This window comes from Scyliorhinus torazame, chromosome 9, assembly GCF_047496885.1.
Source record: "Scyliorhinus torazame isolate Kashiwa2021f chromosome 9, sScyTor2.1, whole genome shotgun sequence".
Taxonomy (NCBI): domain Eukaryota; kingdom Metazoa; phylum Chordata; class Chondrichthyes; order Carcharhiniformes; family Scyliorhinidae; genus Scyliorhinus; species Scyliorhinus torazame.
The window spans coordinates 233,289,935-233,313,609 of NC_092715.1; the positions used below are offsets into that span (position 1 = coordinate 233,289,935).

Genomic DNA, 23,675 nt, shown 5'->3' on the forward strand with positions numbered 1-23,675 from the left:
ACAACATGATTCCAGCCCACCCTCAAGACCATTTGACCTTGGATTGGTCTGATCCAACCAGTCCCCGGAATCAGTCTTCTCATGCCAGTGCAGACAAATCCCGAAGATGCTGATGGTGGTGTCCCAATGTCTCCCTCATCTGATTTGACCCTCCGGCCAAAGCAGTTTTTCAGGGTGCGGCCGCTGTTGCATGCTAACCACTACTTGGAGCCACAGGTGAGATCTAGGTGAAGTTGAAGACCAATACAGGTTGAGCCACTCAAAAGAACATGGCGACTCCACATGAGAGGGCCGCTGTCTCTTGCTCTCACCCCTTACACCACAAGCAAGTAGTATCCAGCTATCCAAAGAAAAGAAAGCCCAGATGAACTTCAGGAAAGACCAGTCTTCACGTCAATCTTACATATAGGGCGCATTTAGCCGGGTGTTTGCTGGCACTCACAGTGCCGAGAAAGACTTGCAATTGAATGGGACATGGTTGCAATCTGGGGCATCAGCAGGCAAATCCCCGCCAAGGCTGCACGTAGTCCTGTTTCCTCGCCAGAACTCCTCAGTGCAGGAGGAGATCGGGACACCATTTTAAAATGGCCCCTGATCTTGACCCCACCCCCAACCTGACCCCCAGACCCCTCAAGGCCCCAACTCACCTAAAAGGGGGTCTTCGGGCCCCTGCCTGCACACCACCTGCCACGGGCAGGGCACCCCCAGGCCCGCTCCCCAGCATAGGAACAACGCCAGTCTGGCTGTGTCCCTATCAGCCAGGCAGTGCCACCTGTGTATCTTGGCAGTGACAGGGTGGTACCCAGGTGGCACTGCCAGGTGCTGAATTGGCACTGCTAGGGTGCCACCCTGCCCAGGGGGCAACCACCTTGGGGCCTCTAATCCCCTAGGAGATTCCCCCAAGTGCCATTCCGCCTAGTCCTCATTTGTGGCGACCAGTACTGAACAGTGCTCGCCTAAGATCTCCGAGGCAAAGGGGTTAGATAGACTACCTATTCACTCTAATCTGCAGATTTGCTCAACACTGACCCCACCTACAGAAGGCAGAATTTAGATCACGACGGCTCGTGAAAAGCCTGATAGACCCCGGAAGAAGCCTGTCCCGGCATCCACGTCCGCGTTGCACCTCCATTCACCCGAACGGGTGTGCAACATGACCGGTAGATCACGCAATGTGTCTTGTGTTCGAGAAAACATTCCCAGTAACAGTCCTATAAGATTCTACAGCCTGTACTTAGCGGAGGTGAAAAGATCGCAGCCTGACATCATCGACAATGATCATCTTAAAATCACTTAAAAGGGAACTATTGAAGTTTTTAAAAAGAGGAAGAGAAAGGGAGGCATGTTGCGCAGTGGTTAGCACTGAGACTGCGGCGATGAGGACCCCGTTTCGAATCCTGGCCCTGGGTCACTGTCCGTGTAGAGTTTGCACATTCTCCCCATGTCTGCGTGGGTTTCACCCCCACAACCCAAAGATGTGCAGGTTAGGTAGATTGGTCATGCCAAATTGATCCTTAATTGGAAAATAAAATAATTGGGTACTCAAAATTTTTTTTAAATGGAAGAAGAGTAAAGGACACAGGAAAATAGGAATAGATAGCTCCAGTTGACAAAATAAGAAGCACAGGTTTGTTGGGCCAAATGCATTTCAATGTTATCATTTCTGTGATTCTAGGAAATGTACATTTGTGATACTTTAAGCTATTCGGATTAATTCATCCATGTTATTTATTTTTTTAAATCACTGGATCATCTGTCCACTGATATTTCTAACATGCACACCCACATGGAATAATCTTGTTGCATAACTTTTCGTGAACTGTTAAAATATGTCTGCAGCAATAAAAAAACATAATTATGAATCATTTTTATTACTCATTGCGAGAAAGGAAACCCCAGAACAAATACTCGTCTTGTCTGATGTTGAAGCTCAACTTTTCCCTTGAGGGTGAGTTTAACCAGTCGTGTTTATGTTTGTCTGTGGGAGAGAGAAAAAACTGAACTCAGGGAGGTCCATTCACACATCATTCAAATCTGCAATCTGCTAGGTCAAACAACGGGCAGGATTGATGGCTTCTGTGGAGATGTTTTCAGGCGGGGTGACACCACGTTCTAGACCGAGGAGAATGGAGAGATAAATAGAACTGAGGATAACTCGAACAACCTTGCTTTATCCCACAAATCTCTTCAGGTTATTATAATTTACATAACATTCAGTATCGCAAACAAGCATTGCAGTGGTGAGCGAGGCCAAAAACAAAAATGTTTGAATTTTTTTGTGACAAGCAGCCATGTAATTATAGCACTTTTTACAACTTCTAGGCCACTTCAAATCGGTGGAATTGTTGGACTTCAATTAATTGGGTGAAAAAATTAGTTTTGCCTCAGTTGATCTTCCATTACTGTCAAGACTGTGATCCTTGTAGAAAATCCCCAAAGTTACCTCAGCATTTCAGCGTTCAATGCAGTTAGTTCATGTAATACAGGGTGAAGTTCACACAAAAAATAACATGTAACCTGACTGGATTAAGTATTCAAAGGACTACAGCAGCGCTTTGTAAACTGTTTTAATAATAATAATAATAATCGCTTATTGTCACAAGTAGGCTTCAATAAAGTTACTGTGAAAAGCCCCTAGTCACCACAATCCGGCGCCTGGTCGGTGAGGCCGGTATTTTCCAGTGTGATCCCATTTTAACTCACCGCAATCTTCTCGAGGACAAGGAAGGCTGGACTTGCTCGTGAAGCCCACGTCCCATGAACAAATGTATAGATCTAAAAATAACTCTTGAAAATGAACGTGGCTCCAGATGCCAACAAAGGTGGAGCAGCAATAAAGCAGCATAGTAATAAAAAGAGGAAGTGCTGGAACAATGCAGCATGTCTGGCAGCACCAGTGCAGCGGGAAGCAGAGTTAACTATTCGAGTCAAAAAATCACTTCTTCTGAACTCAGTTCTCTGTGTCTCTCTCCACAGATACTGCCAGACCTGATAAGTTTTTCCAGCACTTCCTGTTTTCATTTCAGATGTCTAGCATCTGCATATTTTGCTTTGATTTAAGCAACATGATAACATTTGGTACGTTATGAATAGATAAGCATATAAATATGAAAATATGTATGTTTTAAATATTTACTAGAAATGTTACTTTATGTAGATTTAGATTTGGATTATAATTGTAGAATAAACAACCTGGAAACAGAATACGAGGAGGCCTTGTTCATCGGGGCCGGGAACTTCAACCTGGCCAACCTCAAGAGTGGCCTGCCAAAATTCCACCAATACTTCTCTTGTCCCACTGAGCGTCCTAACATCCTTGACCACTGCTACACAACCATCAAGGGCACTACCACTCCATCCCCCAACCACATTTCAGAAAATCAGACCACAAGACGGTGCTCCTTCTCCCAGCGTACAAGCAGAAACTTAAGTGGCAGGATCCGGTCAAGAAGGTTGTGCAATGCTGGTCCGAGGCAACGGAAGAGCTCCTACATGACTGCTTAGAGTCAGTGGACTGGGTCATATTCAAGAAAGAACTCCGCGGCTAACCTAGATGAGTAATCCATTACCGTTACAGACTTCATCAGTAAGTGTGTCGAGGACTGCGTGCCAAAGAAGGTTGTATGTGCGTTCCCCAACCAGAAACTATGGTTTGACTGGGAGATCCTCTCCCTATTGTAATCAAAGTCTGAGGCATTCAAGACAGGTGACCCTGACCTATACAAGAAATCTAGGTACAACCTCCACAAAGCCATCAGGAACGCCAAGAGAAAATCCCAGATTAAGCTAGAGTCCCAGACTAACGACACAAACTTTCACCAGTTGTGGCAAGGCTTAAACAATATAAAGGGCTACAAATCAAAGCCGAATAGAATCTCTAGCACAAAACACCCCTCCCCAATGACTTCAATGCATTCTATGTTCATTTTGAGCAGGAAGCCATTGAACCAATGTCACCTGCCCCAATAGTCTCGGACACACCCTTACCTACCATCACAGTCTCAAAGGTCAGATCGGCCTTCTTCAAAGTGAACCCATGGAAAGCAATGGGTCCTGATGGAGTCCATGGTCATGCACACAGATCCTATGCGGACCAACTGGCGGGTGGGTTCGCAGACATCTTTAACCTCTCCCTACTCCACTCCGCAGTTCCCACCTGCTTCAAGAAGACCGGTGCCAAAGAAGAACCAGGCAACGTGCCTCAACAACTACCAACCGGTGACCTTGACACATTTATTATGAAGTGCTTCAAGAGGTTGGTCATGAGACACATCAACTTCAAACTTCCAGAATGCCTTGATCCACTATAATTTGCCTACTGCCACAACCAGTCCACAGCAGGATACCCACATCAGACTCTGTTCATTGACTACAGCTCAACCTTCAACACCCTAATCCCAGCCAAGCTTATATTCAAACGCCAAGACCTAGGACTTGGCTCCTCCCTCTGCAACTGGATCCTTGACTTCTTGACCCACAGACCACAATCAGTAAGGATAAAAAACTACACATCCTCCACGATAGTGCTCAATATCGAGTCCCACAAGGCTGCGCACTTAGCCCCCTACTATACTCCCTATGCACACACGACTGTGTGGCAAAATTCAACTCCAACTCCATCTACACGTTTGCTGATGACACGACCGTAGTGGGTCGGATCTCAAACAACGACGAGTCAGAGTACAGGAGGGAGATAAAGAACTCAGTGGTGTGGTGTAATGACAACAATCTCTCCCTCAATGTCAGCAAAACTAAACAGCTGGCCATTGACTTAAGGAAACAAAGTCTCGTACACACCTCTGTTTGTATCAATGGTGCTGAGGTGGAGATAGTTGACAGCTTCAAATTCCTAGGTGTGCACAACACCAACAGTCTGTCCAGGTCCACCCACATTGACGCTACGACCAAGAAAGCACAATAGCACCTATACGTCCTCAGGAAATTAAGGAAATTTAGCAAGGCTACATTAACTCATGGCCCAAGACGGAAGAAACTCAAGAGAGTCGTGAACACAGCGCAGTCTATCACACAAACCCGCTCCCATCCATTGAATCTGCCTACATCTCCTGCTGTCATGGGAAAGCGGGAAGCATAATCAAAGACCCCTCCCACCCAGGTTATTTTCTCTTCCAACCGCTTCCATCGGGCAGAATATACAAACGTTTGAGAACATGCACCAATAGACTAAAAAAGAGCTTCTTCCCCACTGTTATCAGAATCCTGAATGACCCTCTTAGGTCTGAACTGATCTTATGGACTGAACTGATCTTTACATTTGTAGTACTATGTACCATATACTTCACCCGCTGTCTAAGTTTATGTATTTTCACTATGTATCCTCATGAATTTATCAGATGTTCTATGTTTTCATGTATGGAGCGATCTGCCTGGCCTGTACGCAGTGCAATGCTTTTCACTGTACCTCGGTACGCGTGACCATAAATCTAATTCTAAAGAGCTGAAACGTTTAATAAATTAGACTGAAACCCAAAACATTTAGAAAACATTGATTGACATGGGAGGAAAGTATCTGTCAGGGCCTGACCCCAGGGTCTTGGCACTACTCATCCCCCCCTCTCCTCCCATCTGCACATCCGTCCCCTCCAGTGGGTCTCAGATCCCAACCCCCAGGCCTCAGCCCCACTGAATTGCAACAGACCTAATTAAAACACTGGGTGTGATTTCCCCACAATGGGTGGTGGTATTGCTGGAAATCCACTGGTGAGTGCAAGTAGAAAACACGAATATCTACATGTTGTGTTCCCATTTTAGTTAGAGCTGGAGTACTGGAAGTGATCTGGCAAGTCCAGATTTGGGATGATTCACTTTATTTTTGTGGAAAGGGGAAAGTGTGTTCCTGATGGGAAATAAACAAGTTAGCAATTTTTGAAGTCCAGGCTAAATAGGTCTTCTCAGGGAAAAAATGCTTACAATGCTGAGATTGGTGAGTGTTTTTGTGCTATTTGCGGGGAAGTTGCAGCAAGGGGAAGACTGGTTTCTCAGTAATTCATTTTTCAATTGATAGTTCTGCGGTGGGTCCCCAATCCCACCAGCACACTCATTTCCTTAAGCCCCAATGACTAGTCCTTCTCTTTCAGAGTGAAGGTGTAAGATAAAATCAGAAGGTTGGTTTAAGCCCGTTTTTGGTTTGCTCTCTTCACGGGAGAGCACCATTCTGATCATTTTTCTTCTTATCATTGGTTATCATTGGTGGCATACACTGTCCCTGTGGACTTGATAATCCCATTGTAACCTCTTCCTCTGAAAGATGCAGGATGTTGCGAGAGTGCACATTAGAATCATAGAATCCCTACAGTGCAGAGGGAGACCATTCGGCCCATCGAGTCTGCACCGACCCTCCGAAACAGCACCCTACCTCGGCCCACACCCATGGGCGGCGCGGTAGCACAGTGGTTAGCACTCTTGCTTCACATCGACAGGGTCCCAGGTTCGATTCCCTGCTTGGGTCACTGGCTGTGCGGAGTCTGCATGTTCTTCCCGTGTCTGCATGGGTCTTCCGGGTGCTCCGGTTTCCTCCCACAAGTTTCGAAAGATGTGCTTGTTAGGTGAATTGGACATTCTGAAATCTCCTTCAGTGTACCCGGAGAGGCACTGGAATGTGGCGACTCGGGGATTTTCACAGTAACTTCATTGCAGTGATAATGTAAGCCTACTTGTGACACTAATAAAGATCATTATTATTATTATTATCCTAAAACACCACCTTTGGACACTAAAGGGGCAGGTTTTAGCATGGCCAATCCACCTAACCTGCACATCTTTGGACTTTAACTCTACTTTTCTTCAAGTACTAATCAGCACAATTGGGTCTCATAAACGAGTCTCATGGCTGATGCCAGCACTCCTTTGAAGTCCGAGTTAATTTAATGAAAGCACAATAGCTGGAACCAGGTTTGTTTGTATTGCAGCACAAAGGAAAGCCATTGGATTGAAATAATAGCAAATGAATCCTGTATTTATTCAACACACTGGAGGAGCAGTAAAGTGTGCTTGGTCACAAAAGAGGCACAAATCTACCAAACTGACAGCACACCCAAACTGATGCTGAAAAACATTTAGAAATTGATAAACTGCTGCCTCCTTTATAGACTGTTCTCAGACTTACTGATATATGTATATAAAACCGTATAGTGTTTGCAAAGGACTAATTAAAAAGAGAATAATGGATATCTGACGGTGATTACAAGGCAATAATCTTATCAAGGGATTCATATGTGCCATAAACTTGCATAAGTAAAGTTCAACTGCTTTATAATCACATCTGAATCGTGAAGTAAGATAACAGCCTGGAAACCTCTTTCATGTGCGATTTTAACATGTAGAATTGAGCGCATAATGGTGGTTTTATTGACATTTTGTTTGTAGCTACAGGCATCATGGGTGTGGTCAACACCGGCCAGGGTTTTGGGGTAGCTCTACACAAAGGCTGCACTGAAGGATTAACAGCTACAGCGCTACCAATGCATGTTTATCAAGTGATAATCCACTGTTGATCACTAAGAAATAACACAGCGTTATATCATTTCAGTGTCTGTTCGAATGATACATTTCTATAGCAAGATACAGTAAAGTGTTGCCACGTACCCTGGAGCATACTCAGGAAGCCAGGGTTCACGAACACATTCCAGAGTGTCATCTCTGTAAGCTGCAACAGCTGCATTTGTTTTTTTCCCTCAATCTGACTTTTCTTCTTCATGTAGTTCGAAGGAGCTGGGAAAAGATATCCCCTTTTTTAGAAAAGGGAACATAAAAACTGTGGCCCAGTCTGGAGGAGAAATATAATGATCATTTCTCCTAAGGAAATCAAATCCTTAAATCTTAATTCTGAGGCAGTGTAAAAGTACAGATAAAGTTTAAGCTGCGCTCATGGCCTCTAAAATAAAATTATGGTTCCTCTTTATTTCTAAAAGGAGCACAGAGAGTATTTTTGAGAGCATAAAATGGGCATTAAATCCAATGCTCAGTTGGGGGGTTAGTTTGGATCCAGGCAAGGGTTCATATTTCAGACACATATTGTTTAATTTAACTGTTCAGACGCTGAACCCGATCAATTTAACTACTTTCCCCTTCGACCTTAGCTAATATGCACTAATTAGTCAAACATTTACATAAAATGACATTATAAATTGTAGTTCCCTCTAGTTAAGTGAGTAAGTGCACGCACAGTGCAGCTATTTAGAGATATTTAGACCAGGGGAGCTTTCGGTACAATCCCCAGTCTGCACTGCATTAACACATCTCCGCCAGAAGTTTAACAGGAACACTTCAGTTGGCCTGGCAGCCCTGGGTGAAGGGAGAAGTAAATCGGCGAGGGTTCCAATTTTGATTGTTGCTCTGTATCTCTGCTGAAAAGTGCACGAGGATTGGCAGAGTGACAACACCTCTAGCCTTACATTAATTGCGGCTGACTTTCAACTTAAGCAGAGGTACAAGGCTGGCATCATGTGTGTATGTAGATTCTGAGGCGGGAGCGCAGTGTCCACCATATTGGTATAGGCATCAAAAGTGGAGTCCAGGTTCTGTGCCTGAAATAGGTGTTAGGCCCTTTACATATGTGCTGGTAGGTGCAGGCCAATGCAAACTAGTTACTAGGCCATTAGATAACCAACAAAACTTAAAAATGAATAATAACATTTGACAACAAACCACGAGGTTGCATTGTTGAGTTATACATTTTGTATTATAGCATGCATAATTTTTTCAATTGTATATTTTATTTTTTTATAATTCCATAAAACCCACAACTAGCATGGATAGAAAGAGGAAAAGAATGAAAACAGAAAGGAGATTTTAGGAAGTTAAGTTGGATAACCCCCCAAAATAGGTGCTGAGGTCACAATGCACGATTAATTGCCAGCTGTTTATTACGATGCGAGCAAATCATCAAATTGGAGCTACTGCTCCTTTCCATGATTTCTGCATACAGCGAGCATTAGTCATTGGCTGCATACATCTGCAGGGGTCCTGATGCTGCAAGTGCCTAGTGTTATTTAAAGGCAGCCTGCATCTCACCAAGGGGATAATTGACTGGGTGAATATTCTTATCCTGAGAGAGGACATACTCTTGGAATCACTGTCACTTTCCCATAGCGACGCCTCAACACTCCTAATAAGATGTTGTAGAATAGATCATTGGAGTGTTGTGACACCCTGGAATCCACTTTGAACACTTTTTTAATTGCTTCATGGATTGTGGATGTTGCTGGCAAGGCTAGCATTTATAGCCTTCCCCAATTGACAGTGAGAAGGTGCGATCTAAATTCAGGTGTTTTAAAGGTACAACTTTTAGTTTTAGGAAATGAATTTAAATGTAGTTAATTGGAAACATCTGATTTGGAAACTGGTAAACAACCATGAAATAAGTGCAATTCAAACAGAACTATCAGACGATTACAGTTTAAAGGGTAATCTGTGTTTAGCTAATAAAGGTCAGAGTAAAATAATGGACAGCCTACCTCTGAACTTGGGTGGAACAGGAGGTCAACAATTATTTCAAAACGGGATTTAAATTATTAATGTAGCTCTCAGATCAACAAGTCTGGGAGGAGAGCCATTAACTCCTTTAGAATTATAAATTATTCACATGTTTTCTAGAATCAAAAAGTTCTCCCCCTCAACGGGTCCCAGGTTCAATTCCCGGCTTTTGCCACTGTGTGGAGTCTGCACGTTCTCCCCGTGTCTGCGTGGGTTTCCTCCGAGCGCTCCGGTTTCCTCCCACAAGTCCTGAAAGATGTGCTTGTTAGGTGAATTGGACATTCTGAATTCTCCCTCAGTGAAATCGAGCAGGCGCCGGAGTGTGGTGACCAAGGGATTTTCAGAGTAACCTCTTTGCAGTGTGTAGCCACCTAAAATGGCTGATTCCCGATTAATTTGGCCAAAACCCGATATAAAATGGCTAACCGAAAAGGCTGATGGGAAAAGCAGCCAACAGGACACAAACGGACAGCTGCAGACAGAATAGCGTATTCGGCTCTGGAGAAGTCGACCCAGATCGATACCTACGACTATTAGCAGTACATCAACACAGACATCTGCAGTTTAATCGGCTATCCCCGGGAACAATTGCAACATATTAGCAATTGAATGCTGGGCCAGACCTCTCGGCGCCTGCAGTGGCCAAAACAAAGACAGGTGAACGACCACCCCCCCGATCAAGGAATCGCCCCATTATTGGAGCATATCGAACCCAGTGATTGGGAACAACTCCAATCACTTGGGACTCAGGGTCAAGGGCCGCCCCGAGAGGCGGAAAGCCCCTGGGCCCTATAAATTGAGGGACCAAGTTCAGATCTCTCTCTCTCTCCCTTCTTCTCCTGCTCGCAACCTTCGCAAGAACATCGACCAGAAACTGTAAGTTTGACTCCAGCGATCGCTACCCAATAGAGATTCCTAGCCATCGACCCGTGTCAGCCTTTTGAATCCCGCAGGCCAGATCCAATTCGATAAACCATTTATTTTCCTGGCCTGGCGGGCCATCCCCAAAAGTTAAGTATTGACCAGTAGTGGTAGGTTTTGATATAGATAGTAGGATTATTGTGTAAGTATTGATTGCTGTACATAATAAATGACCGTTGATTTCAATCTTACTAAGCGGTGTGCTGATTTATTAATCATAACTCGAGCTTGAACCATGTGGCGGTATCAGAAAGATACCTGGCGACTCGTGAGCAAAGGTGACATTATCAGAGCTAATAAAACTAAGGCTAAAAAGAACAACATAATTGGCGACTCTGTTGGGACACGACATAGAAGTGGAAAACCACTCCAGGAGAACCCCAGAAATTTGAATAGAATCCAATCGGAAACAAAAACAAAAAAACCCACAAGTGTTCAAGCGGTTCTGGTTAATAATTCACAATTCGGAAGTGTGTGTATGCATGGTAACTAACAGGGTTATAAGGTAAAACTGATAGATTTTGTTGCGTCAAAACTGTCGGAAGTCGATATTTTTGGAAATTAGCGCAAGCCTTACCCGCATCTACGACACCACCTTAGCCCCCTATTCCAAATTTGAACGTAGCAAGCAGATAAGAGAGATGGCCATGCAGGCAATGCAATGCCTCATGAACCCCGAAGAATTTGCGGTCGCACCGATCAGCAGCATTAAAATGGGACAGTGTCCTATTTGGGAAGCGGAAATTCGGAAATTTCTACAGGGCAAAGGATGGCCCGTGTGGAGCGGTTTCTGTAATAATGACGACTTAGGTCCCGGGAGTATGGGGCGTACTTGGTGGGAGAACATGAGTGAAATTCATAAGAAAAGCTTAGCAAAAGCACACAAGCCAATGGCAATCGTGTCCTGTATGGCACAATTGCGAGGCACAGAGGAGGTCGTCAGGACACTCCGAAAATAAATTGAAGGCATACATCGTATGAGTAAAATCGATGTATGCGAGATGGAAAAAGGGAACCGGGAATTGAAAAGGCAGTTAGCGGCCAAGGACGAAGAGGTGGCTGACGCCAAACGGGGTCACCAGTCCTGTCTGGCGCATTTAAGCAGTTTTCAATCCCAGTATGAGAAGGCTTCTCAGGACACGCAGCGTGCCGTCCTGGTTAAGAAAGAGACAGAGAAGCAGGTGGAGACGCTACAGAAGCAATGTAGTGATCTCAAGGCAGCCTTGAGAGCGCTCCACGCTGCAGCCACGGAACAAAGGCAGAGTACCTTAGGCCACGCGAAGTGCCAAAAGCAAATTGCAGACCTGCAATCAATGCTTTCTGTCCAAAAAGGATTCCAAGACATCTTTGGGGAAAGTTTAGAACAGGAAGACGGCCCTGATTGGGAAGAATTGCAGGAGACAGCGCAGAGATATGTTCAGGGAATATGTGCGCAGGGAAAGCCCCAAAGGAGGAAAGCACCCCCACCCCCCACACAGCAGGTAATTCAGGCTCCCATGAACCCTGTAACAACCCACCGCACCGCCACAGCAGACGAGGCGGCAGTCTTATATTCCACCCCCCTCACAGTGACCCAATTACGGGACGCGTGTGCTAAAATCACACCGTTCTTCCCCGCTTCAGACCCACACCATTTATTTGCCACCGTCAAACACCAGGCAACCTTGTACGGCCTGGATGAGAAAGAGCAGGTAAAGCTCACGGTCCTCAGCTTAGACCCATCGGTCGCAGCAGCCCTTCCCGACCTACAGAATGTAGGAGGAAGCACCCTTGCAGAAATGCATACCGCAATCCTGGATGCAATCGGGTATAACCGGGGCGACCCCGTAGATGGCCTAAATAAGTGCAGACAGAAAAAGTCTGAACATCCCACAGCGTTCGCAGGACGCTTGTGAATTCACTTTGAAGCCGTTTTCTGAAACGTAGACCGTGCCCATTTGTCCGCAGACAATATGGCCAAATGGACCCACACCCTTATCTCCCATGCCACGGAAGCAGGACAGAATGCCTGTAGTAATTATGACCCCCTCGGAGGAAGCTCATAATGAGAAGTGGGCGGTCAAAAGATTGTCACGCGTTTGGGAACAGTCGGCTCACAGTAAACCCGCAGCTAGAACCCCCGAGGGAAAACAAGCCGCCGCAGACGTGCAGGCAGTAAGAACCACTCTTCACAACCCCGCCTGGGTAAACGAGGGAAAGAGCAGCCCCCCAGCAAAACCGCAAGAATGCTACAATTGCAGACAATTGGGACATTTTGCCAAAGAATGCAAGGCCCCTAAAAAGCCACAGAGAGCCCAACAGACAGGCACTCTCAATAAGAAAAAGGCAGAGCCCATACATAGCGTTAGCGCCCAGTCCGATCAGACAGACTTGACCGGAACGGACTGACGGTGTACAGGCTCCCCCAGTTGGGTCTGCGATACCATTTGGGATAGGTCAGGACGACCCGTAGTCGCAGCAAAGGTTAGGGGACAACCGATCGAGCTTCTCTGGGACACAGGAGGGTCCCGCACCACCTTAAATTCCTCCACCCTTGGTAAGGACATATGGCCCACTACAGCCACTATCACCCTCAGTGGCTTCACAGGCCACTCACAGCAGGGACACATCACAACCCCTGCACCCATGCAAATCGGAACCATTAACAAAAAACACTCTGTAGTGTTAGTCGACCTGCCCCAAACAGCAGAGCACATTTTGGGGATCGACTTCATGAATTCTCACCACCTCTCTCACCACCTCTCTTTCGATCCAGTCAACCAGTGTGTCTGGAAGATGGCGAAATCCGCTAAAGCCCCCGCAACGATTAATATAGGGGATTATATGAACAAAACTAAGCGCAGTAGGCGAGTTTTGGTTCAACCCCACCACGCTCAGCACGGACCGACAGGTTAGGGCAGTCCTGCAAAAAAACAGGGCAGCATTCGCGACCCACAAACACGACTGTGGACAGATGACTGGTTCCGTACAAATAACAGGACCGGACCCTAGACCCCAAAAGCAGTACAGATTCCCCCTAGAAGCAGAGGGAGAAATCCTAAAGGTTATAGAAAGTTTATTAGAGCAGGGCGTCCTAAGATCGGTAGCCTCAACTAATAATGCCCCGATTTGGCCAGTAAGGAAACCCAACGGATCATGGCGCTTGACCATTGATTATCGGGAACTCAATAAAGTCACCCCCGTAGCAGCCCCCACCGTTGCAACAAGTCCCGAGACCATGCTCAGACAGGGACTCCATGCCCGATATTTCACGGTTTTGGACGTCAGTAATGAGTTCTGGTCCATTCCATTGGCAAAGGCGTGCCAGTATAAATTTGCCTTCACTTTCCGAGCGCAGCAATACACGTGGACATGCCTGCCACAAGGCTTCCACAATTCCCCCTCCATTTTCCACCGACAGCTGGCAAATGGACTAGCGAACTTTTCTCGCCCCGAATGTCTGGTACAGTATGTAGATGACCTACTACTGCAGACAGACCCAAAGGAAGAGCACATTGAGCTTCTGTCCGAACTCCTGGAATTACTGCATTCCATTGGCTGTAAAGTCAACCCCAAAAAGGCCCAGATATTGGAAGAAAAGGTGGTATATTTGGGTACTATCATCACACACGGCAAACGCGAGATCGAGCACAAAAGAATTGACTCGATCGCTAAATTGCCCCTTCCCCAAAACGTTTCAGCCCTCCGGTCGTTTTTAGGACTGGTTGGCTACTGCCGAAACCACATTGACGGTTTCGTCAGCAAGGAAGCGCCCCTCTCAGAGCTCTTAAAGAAAGGAGCCCCCTGGGAGTGGCTTCCGCAGCATACGGATGCTGTGGAATCATTAAAACAGGCGCTCATAGCCGCCCCCGCACTACAAGTTCCCGACCCGCTTTCCCCTTACGCCATAGAGGTAGCGACCACAGACTGCACCCTTTCAGCCGTGCTCCTGCAGGAACGGCACGACCAGTTAAGACCCGTGGCTTATGCCTCCCGAATTTTAGATGCTGTGGAGCAGGGATTCTCAGCCTGTGAGAGGCACCTGCTCGCAGTTTTCTGGGCAGTCCAGTACTTTTCATACATTACCGGACTGAACCCCATCACCATTTTGACCGAGCACACCCCCACCCAACTTCCACTAGACGGACGACTTAAAGACGGTACCGTCAGCCAAACCAGCGCTGCTAGGTGGACCCTTCTCTTACAAGGACGGGACATCACAGTCAAACGGACCAAGACACACACATACTTAGCGGACAATCTACAGTACCCCGGAACACCCCCATGAGTGCGAAATCATCTCGCCCCACCATAATACAGGCCCCTTTATTGCGAAAACACCCCCCAGAAAACTAGCCACCCCATCTCAAAGCCCCCCTCACCCGGACACGTGTGACCCCGTTAGGATCTATGTGGATGGATCTTCCACAGTCCTGGATGGGCAACGCATAACAGGTTGTGGGATTTATGTGGAGGACGCGCCCTCGAGGAAATTGCATTAAAGTTACCCGGACACTTAGGCGCGCAGGCAGCAGAGCTTGCGGCCATCGCTTACATTATAGAGCACCCCGATTCCTTCCCCAGCCCAGCAGACATATATTCAGACAGCCTATACGTTTCCAACAGCCTCACCGAATTTCTACCCCTCTGGGAAACAAGAGGATTTGTTTCCGCGGATGGGAAACCCCTCCCCTCAGCCCCATTACTCCGCCATATTCTGGAAAAAGCCAAGGACAGGACTTTTGGCATTATAAAAGTCCGCAGCCACCATCGTTCCTCCCCCCCGGGAAATGTAAAAGCCGACGCGCTGGCAAAGGCAGGATCCAGACATGGGTATATTTGGAAGCCCCCCGAAAACGCCCCAGTGAGTGCGCCAGTGAGTGCACTTCAGGTCACGCAGACGAGGATCGAAGATCTAGTAGAGGCCCAGAAGCAGGATAGCACTCTCACTGAGATCGTGAAAGGGAAGTTTCCAGCCTCATACGAGAGGTACAGAAATATGATAACCACACATGATGGTGTGGTGTTAAAAGACACCCTTTATGTAGTTCCGAAGCAGGATCGGAACCAATTAATCTGTTTATTCCATGATGGTCATGGACACCAGGGAATTGATCCCACTGCAGCCCACCTCAAACAGCTTTGTTGGTGGCCAAATCTCAAAGAGGATGTATCCCATTACATTCAGAATTGCCTCATCTGCGCACAGGACAACCCAGATAGATATGCCAAAAAGGCACAACTCAGCCACACCCGACCCATTAACGGCCCCTGGACTAACCTCCAGATCGATTTTATAGGTCCATTGCCCCCTTGCAGGAATGGCTATAAATATGTTCTGGTGGTCATAGACACTTTCACAAAGTGGGTGGAAGCATTTCCAGCACGCACCAACACCGCGAAAACCACAGCCAAAATCCTAACCCACCACATTTTTACAAGATGGGGACTCCCCCGCAGTATTGAATCGGACCAAGGTTCTCACTTTACGGGACGGGTCATGCAGAACGTCCTCACGATATTTGGCATAACCCAAAAATTCCACATTGCGTACCACCCACAGTCGAGTGGTATGGTGGAGCGCATGAATCGGACCCTAACAACCACCCTTAGAAAAATGGTCCAGCAGAACAACACCACTTGGGATTCGGTCCTCCCTTTTGCGCTGATGGTTTTGCGTAATACTGTTTCCACCTCCACAGGTTGCACCCCACACACCCTCATGACCGTACGCCCCATGAAAATGACAGAGTACTTGTTGGGTTTAGACCTGACCAGCCCTGAAGTTACGGCCCTCACCCACAAGAAAGCCGTTGAGCAATTACTTGTAAATGTAAAAACGGCTCAGCTAGCAGCCGCTGTTAAACTGGGCACTAAAAGAAAACAGAGCAAGGCCTGTTTTGATAAGGCAGCACATGCAACGGAGTATAATATAAGACAACAAGTGATGTTGTCTGTGTATAACCCCAGCACATTCCTGTCTCCGAAATACTCGGGTCCGTACTCCATTACGGATAAAGTAAGCCCATCGGTATACAAAATCAAATACCCAAATGGTAAGACTGCGTGGTTTCACATAAACCAGCTAAAGGCTTATGGAGCCCAGTCAAACCACGCCCACCACGTCATCCTTGACGCAGCAGACCAAACCCCGCCCACAGCCAACGTGACCACACCAACCCCCACCACGTCCAGCCCAGACTCGGACTCGCCCCCGACTCCACCCTCAAAATCAACACTCCGCCCCGGAACGCCTGCAGCAGCAGAGACAGCGACTGTGACTCTGACGATAGCCACAGCACGCCTCCCTACTATCCTGGACCCACACCCAGCGACTCCGAGTTTGACTCCAGTGATCCCTTCCTGATCACTTTCTTAAACAAACCACACCACCGACCACCGAACCATACGGACGACCCCGACTTTGTCCCCACACAACTTGACGAACGCCATTGGCACCGCGACAACTCCTACAGACTCGTCCGCAACAACGAAAGCAACCCCAACTCACACCACGCAGCCCTCTCAACATTAACTCACTCCAGAATTTGGCACCCGGGAGAAGGGGACGACCTCGAGTCAGACCCCCAATCCGCCAACCCCTTTGCGACCCTGTTCGCAACAGAGAACTGAAGTGTCCACATGATGATTTAAAGGAGACACTTGGGGAAAAGTGTTGTCCTTCCTGATGGAACCTGCAGGATGTTTTATGTTGTTTGTATGTTTTGTTTAAGTGTTGTACGTCCGACAGGAGAATTTTTCTCACGGTCACACACCCATTCACCTGAAACTTTTTAGCTCTTTCCAACAGACGCTTGTTCAGCGGAACTAGCTTGTCTGCAGACACTTTAGCTGATACCTGTTCGGGTACCAGACGCCCGTTCTCATTCGAGGGTAGAATCACAGCACTAGCTTTTCAGCTGGTACTGGCTCAAGGCCAGACGCCCATTCTGATTTGACGGTAGAATCACAGCAGCAGCCCCACCACGATGACTACATTTTTGCCCATTCTTGTCGGTTGCTCAGGCAGTGGAGAAACGGCGTGAGACCCGGCCACCCTGGGAACCCCCCGCTGGTCAAAAAGGCTCGGGTAGGGGACATACGGTATTGGTAGCCGTCCTACCGGGGGACTCCATCCAAATCTTACCCGTCGCGGCCCATACGCACCTCATTCGACCTTTTTCTTTCAAAACAGTTTTATTTATTTAGGCGACCCTTGGGTTGCTGCCTCATTCTATTTACATCCAGGAACATTTGGATGATAAACTTAGCAGTGGTCCACCATTGGGAAGTGTGCCGTGTCCTAACATTTGTTTTGAAAAAAAAAAAAATGGGGGGGAGTCACATATAGTGACCAATGAGAAGGGTTTAATTGGCCCCAAGAAGGACAGACACACTAACATGCCGGATATTATACCAAGGTAGTTACAGATACTATGCTTGTTTTACAGAACTCCAGAAGCTCCAGGACCGGAGGAAAACAGAACACAAAGAAAGAAAAAGGAAGAGGACAGCCATGAGGACTTCTTTCATCGTGGTCAAAATTTTTATGATAAACATTTGGTTGCGCGGGAACGCGGACCCCATTACTCCAAACCCCCCTGCCGTTAATGTTTCACTGCCCCGCAGTACCGAGGGCCCAGTCACCAGCCACGCTGCATTATCCTGGTGTGTCAAGTTCATAACTTGGTACTCCCTGTCGTACGTCATTGAAGCACTATTAGCGTTGGCAATACTCTGCTGTGCAGTGCAGACTATGCGCCTCCGCAAATGGAGAAGGAGAGCGTACCGCGCTCGAACCCCAGTATATCGGATCCGATCCCCTATATTCGGGTATGACCAGACCCCAGACCCCCGCGACCTATGAAACCAGAATAATAAAACATGCACTTGCGTTTTTCTGTAAATAAAAGATGTACAAAACGTGTCATGAACAAAAAAATGTATGATCCTGAGCTTGACTGCCAAGCCAGGAAAGAATATATGGAATGTTATGATTGTTGTTGTGTGTTTTAGAGAGATAGGATGATGCAATGCTTGATGAGTGTATTTAGGTAAAATTAGAGGTTCCAAGTTTTTATTTTGTAGATGCATGCCCCTGCCTGACATAGCGCCTCAAGAATTGTTTAGGTAAATTTTTGTGCATAGCTAGGATTAGAGTAGTGGCCATGTAGGAGGTGTCACCCCCCCCCCCCCCCCCCCCCCGGTCAGGGAACGGAAAGGACAAAATTTATGTGATCCTTCACGCTTCGCGTTAGGATCACAAGGAGGGTCTGTAGCCACCTAAACTGGCTGATTCCCTATTAATTTGGTCAAAACCCGATATAAAATGGCGAACCGAAAAGGCTGATGGGAAAAGCAGCCAACAGGACACAAACGGACAGCTGCAGACAGAATAGCGTATTCGGCTCTGGGGCAGTCGACCCAGATCGATACCTACGACTATTAGCAGTACATCAACACAGACATCTGCAGTTTAATCGGCTATCCCCGGGAACAATTGCAACATATTAGCAATTGAATGCCGGGCCAGACCTCTCGGCGCCAGCAGTGGCCAAAACAAAGACAGGTGAACGACCCCCCCCCGATCAAGGAATCGCCCCATTATTGGAGCATATCGAACCCAGTGATTGGGAACAAGTCCAATCACTTGGGACTCAGGGTCAAGGGCCGCCCCGAGAGGATCCTTAGGGAGTTTAGGGACTTCTCAAGCTACAAGCTTAGCGTGGGGAAGAGTGAGCTCTTTGTGGTGCATGCGGGGGGCCAGGAAAGGGGGCTGGAGGAACTGCCGCTTAAGAGGGTGGAGAGGAGTTTCCGATATTTGGGTATCCAGGTGGCCAGGAGTTGGGGGGCCCTGCATAAGCTTAATTTGGCTTGGTTGGTAAACCAGATGAAGGAAGAATTTAGGAGATGGGACGTGTTGCCACTCTCCCTGACGGGCAGAGTGCAGTCCGTTAAGATGGCAGTCCTCCCTAGGTTCCTGTTTGTGTTCCAGTGCCTGCCCATCCTCATCCCCAAGGCCTTTTTTAAGCGAGTAAGCAGGAGCATTATGGGGTCTGTATGGGTAAGTAAGACCCCGAGGGTCAAGAGGCTGTTTCTGGAGCTTAGTTGGGACAGGGGTGGGCTGGCGCTGCCGAACCTGTGTAGTTATTACTGGGCAGCCAGTGTGGCAATGATTCGGAAATGGGTAATGGAGGGAGAGGGGGTGGCGTGGAAAAGATTAGAGGCGGCGTCATGTGTGGGCACTAGCTTGGGAGCGCTGGTGACGGCACCTTTGCCTCTACCGCCGACGCGGTACACCACGAGCCCGGTGGTGGCAGCGACATTGAGGATCTGGGGGCAGCGGAGATGGCACAGGGGTGAGTTGGGAGCTTCAATTTGGTCCCCAATACGGAATAATCATAGGTTTGCACCGGGCAGGATAGATGGCAGATTCCTAAGCTGGCAACGGGCGGGAATTAAAAGGATGAGGGACCTATTTATCGATGGGGCTTTTGCTAGCCTGGGGGCACTGGAGGAGAAATTTGGGTTACCCCCCGGAAACACTTTTAGGTACATGCAGGTGAGGGCGTTTGTGAGAAGGCAGGTAAGGGAATTTCCGCTGCTTCCCTCACGGAGGATTCAGGACAGGGTGACCTCGGGTGTATGGGTGGGAGAGGGCAAGGTCTCGGCGATCTATCAGGAGTTGCAGGATTGCAGGAGGCGGAGGAAGCCTCGGTGGAGGAGCTGAAGAGCAAGTGGGAGGAGGAGTTGGGCGAGGAACTGGATGACGGCCTTGTGGGTGGAGGCCCTGGGCAAGGTTAACTCCTCGTCTTGCGCCAGACTTAGCCTGATCCAGTTCAAAGTGGTTCACAGGGCACATATGACAGGGGCGAGGATATGCAAGTTTTTTGGGGTGGAGGACAGATGTGTGAGGTGCTCGGGGAGCCCAGCGAATCACACCCATATGTTCTGGGCATGCCCAGCGCTGGAGGGGTTCTGGAGGGGCTTCGCAAAGGCTATGTCCAAAGTCTTGGGTAAAACCGAGCTGGGGGATAGCAATATTCGGGGTATCAGATGAGCTGGGAGTACAGGAGCCGAAAGAGGCCGGAGTTCTGGCCTTTGCGTCCTTGGTAGCCCGGAGGAGGATCCTACTAATGTGGAGGGATGCGAAATCCCCAAGCATGGAGGCTTGGATTAATGACATGGCAGGGTTCATCAAATTGGAGAGGATAAAGTTTGCCTTGCGAGGATCTGTGCAGGGGTTCTCCAGACAGTGGCAACCGTTCCTAGACTTTCTCACGGAACGTTAGGTGGAGGTCAAGAGCAGCAGCAACCCGGGGGGGGGCTTGTTTTTATTATTGTAAGGGGCATTTACCCCATTTTTGTTCATAGTTTGTTAGATAGTTTAATGTTTAGTGGTTTAAGTTGTTGGAAGGGATGGTGTAAGGCCCCCCTTTTTACTTTTCTTATGTATATTTTCTTTCCTTTTTGGAGTGTTTTGTAAAAATTTATTGAAAACCTTGAATAAACATATATTTTTTTAAAAGAATAACAATTCGGCCGAGTCTCAAGAGTAGAACATCTACGATCATCAGATCTGCCTGAACTTTTCTGTACTGAGGACATCGCCCTTTCGGCCACCCATTTTGAAGATGGTGAATGACCCTTTGTAGTTTCGCATCCTTCTTAGTTTCATTTCTGATTAAGTTTAACTTCTGATCTGATGCCGGTAGGTTTTCTGCACAGAATTGCGCCTGAGCTTCGACATCACATATGAATTCAAATGGTTGACTGACAGCGTAATGGAGCATGATAGTGTATCCGCTATGATTAAATCTTCCCCTGGTGTGTAGATTAGGTTGAAATCATACCGTCGTAGTTTCATCATGATCCTTTGGAGTCTTGGCGTAATGTCATTGGTCGATAATGTGGACCAATGGCCTGTGATCCGTCTCAACTGTGAGGATGAGAAGCCCATAGACGCAATCATGGAATTTGAATATTCCTGTCAGTAGACCTAGACATCCCTTCTCAATTTGAGCATAGCTGCATTCCGTTGCTGTCATTGCTCTTGAAGCATATGCTACAGGAACTCAATATGAATTGGCGTCTCTTTGTGAGAGTATGGCGCCTATCCCATCCTGACTTGCATCATTGGATATTTTGGTTTCTCTTTTAGGATCAAAGAAAGCTGGAATTGGTGCAGTCATGAGTTGAACTTGCCACTCTTTCTGATGGTCCTCTGTCCATTCAAAAGGTGTAGACTTCTTTATTAAGTGTCTTAAAGCTGTTGTTCTTGTTGACAAGTTGGAGATGAACTTGCCTAAAAAGTTGACAAAGCTTAAAAATCTGAGTACAGCCTTTGTGTCTTCAAGTACCTTCATGTCCTGAGTAGTTGAAATTTTGTCATCATCAGGTTGTACACCATGCTGAGATGTGGTATCTCCTAAAAATTTAAGTGATGATGTTCCAAAAGTGCATTTAGATTGGTTGAGCTTGAGGCCATATTTGTTGATGTGCTGAAACACTTGCTTTAATCGCTCAATATGCTCTTCTTTTGTTGTCGACCATATTATGATGTCATCAACGTATACCCTCACACCTTCTATTCCTTCCGTCATTTGTTCCATGATCCTGTGGAATATCTCAGATGCAGATATGATATCGAACGGCATTCGATTGAAACAAGATCTTCCAAAGGGAGTATTAAAAGTTGCGTTTGCCAAAATCCCTGTGACGCGTCTAACTTTGTAAAGATGCATGCATTTGCCATCTTACTGGTGATCTCCTTGCGTTTTGGAATGGGATAGTGTTCCCTCCTTATGTTCTTATTGAGATCCTTGGGATCAATGCAGATGTGTAGATAACCGGACGTTTTTTACTCAAACTAATGAACTGACCCAGTCAATCGGTTTAGTGATTCGTGAGATTATCCCTTGGTTCTGAAGTCGGTTTAGTTCTTGCTTCAACCTTTCTCATAAAGGAGCAGGAATTCTCTGGGCGGATGTACCACTGGCTTGGCGTCCTTCCTTAGTAGGATTTTATATTGGAATGGTAGTGTACCCATGCCTCTAAAAACATCAGGATATTGATTCAAAGTGCTCTGGATATCATCATCCAATATTGGTGTAGATGCAGTCGCTCTATAAATACACTGCACTAGATGCAATTCTTTACATGCTTGTGCACCTAGAAGTGAAGATTTGTCATTCTTAACAATCTCAAATCATAATATCTTTTCAATTTGTTTATTGGAGACTTTAAATGGCATGACCCTATTGAAGAAATCAAGTTGCTCTTATATTCCTTCAGTCTGCAGGCTGCTGGAAGTATCTCAGGTGCGTGTTGAAGCTTGTTGAGATGCAGCCTTGAGAGCAGGTCAGCCGAAGTGCCAATGTCCAATTTACACAGAATTGGGCAGTTGTTTACTTGTTCGACTGTGTTCCATTCATTATTAGAATTTAGTGAATTAATTTGTTGATATTTGTTTGTTGCTTCATTGGATTCTTCACACCAACAAATTAGGCCAACAAAGAACGTGTTTTCAAATGAGTAATTGTCAGTATCGGATGAAAAATTCTCTTCTTCTTCTTTTTCTTTTGAATCGACACTTCGAACATTAATCTGCCTGTAGTTTCGTTTAGCAGGTTTAAATGCGAGTGAAGATCTGTACTGTGCAGCAAAATAATTTAATTTGCCACATTTAGAGCATCGTTTTCCATTTGCTGTGCATTTCTTCTTTAAGTGGGCAGTTCCACATCTAGAACACGTCATGACGTTGACGTTGTGACGCACCACACATCTTCACACATGTGCAAATCGGCTTTCGTCGGTCTCGCATTTTTTCATGAAGTGCGCATATGCAGGGCTTGAGTGCGCGCACACAAGATGGCTGCTGTCTGAAATGTGCTTCTTCATCGATTGTGACATTATTTCTACACACTCAACCTCATGGTGAATTTTCACACCTTTTTCATGAATATAATACTTTTGGTACTGATTCTTACTTTGCTGATGTGCTAGGCATTTTTCAATCGCTATTTCTAACGTTAAATCCTTTTGTCTCAAAAGTCTTTCTCTGAGGTGCTCATCATTTATCCCAAATACAATCTGGTCATGAATTAGAGAATCATGCAGTGCTGTAAAGTTACAGGATTGAGTTACAAGTTTTAAGTCTGTCACAAAGCTAGTAAATGATTCCCCTGTTTTTTCAATCTCTAATGGAAAATGAAGCGCTCAAATGTCTCATTTGTTTGGATCTTACAGTGGTCGTCGAATTTACTTAAAATAACATCAAA

General features: G+C 46.6%; 1 long non-coding RNA gene across 1 annotated transcript in view; it reads right to left on the reverse strand.

Moving 5' to 3' along the window:
• Positions 1-1,885: 1,885 nt before the first annotated feature.
• Positions 1,886-23,675, reverse strand: part of LOC140430078 (uncharacterized) — a 29,607-nt gene continuing 7,817 nt past the window's right edge. The window contains exon 3 of the long non-coding RNA XR_011949315.1: positions 1,886-1,978. This is a non-coding gene — a long non-coding RNA (uncharacterized lncRNA). The remainder of the gene's footprint in view (positions 1,979-23,675) is intronic.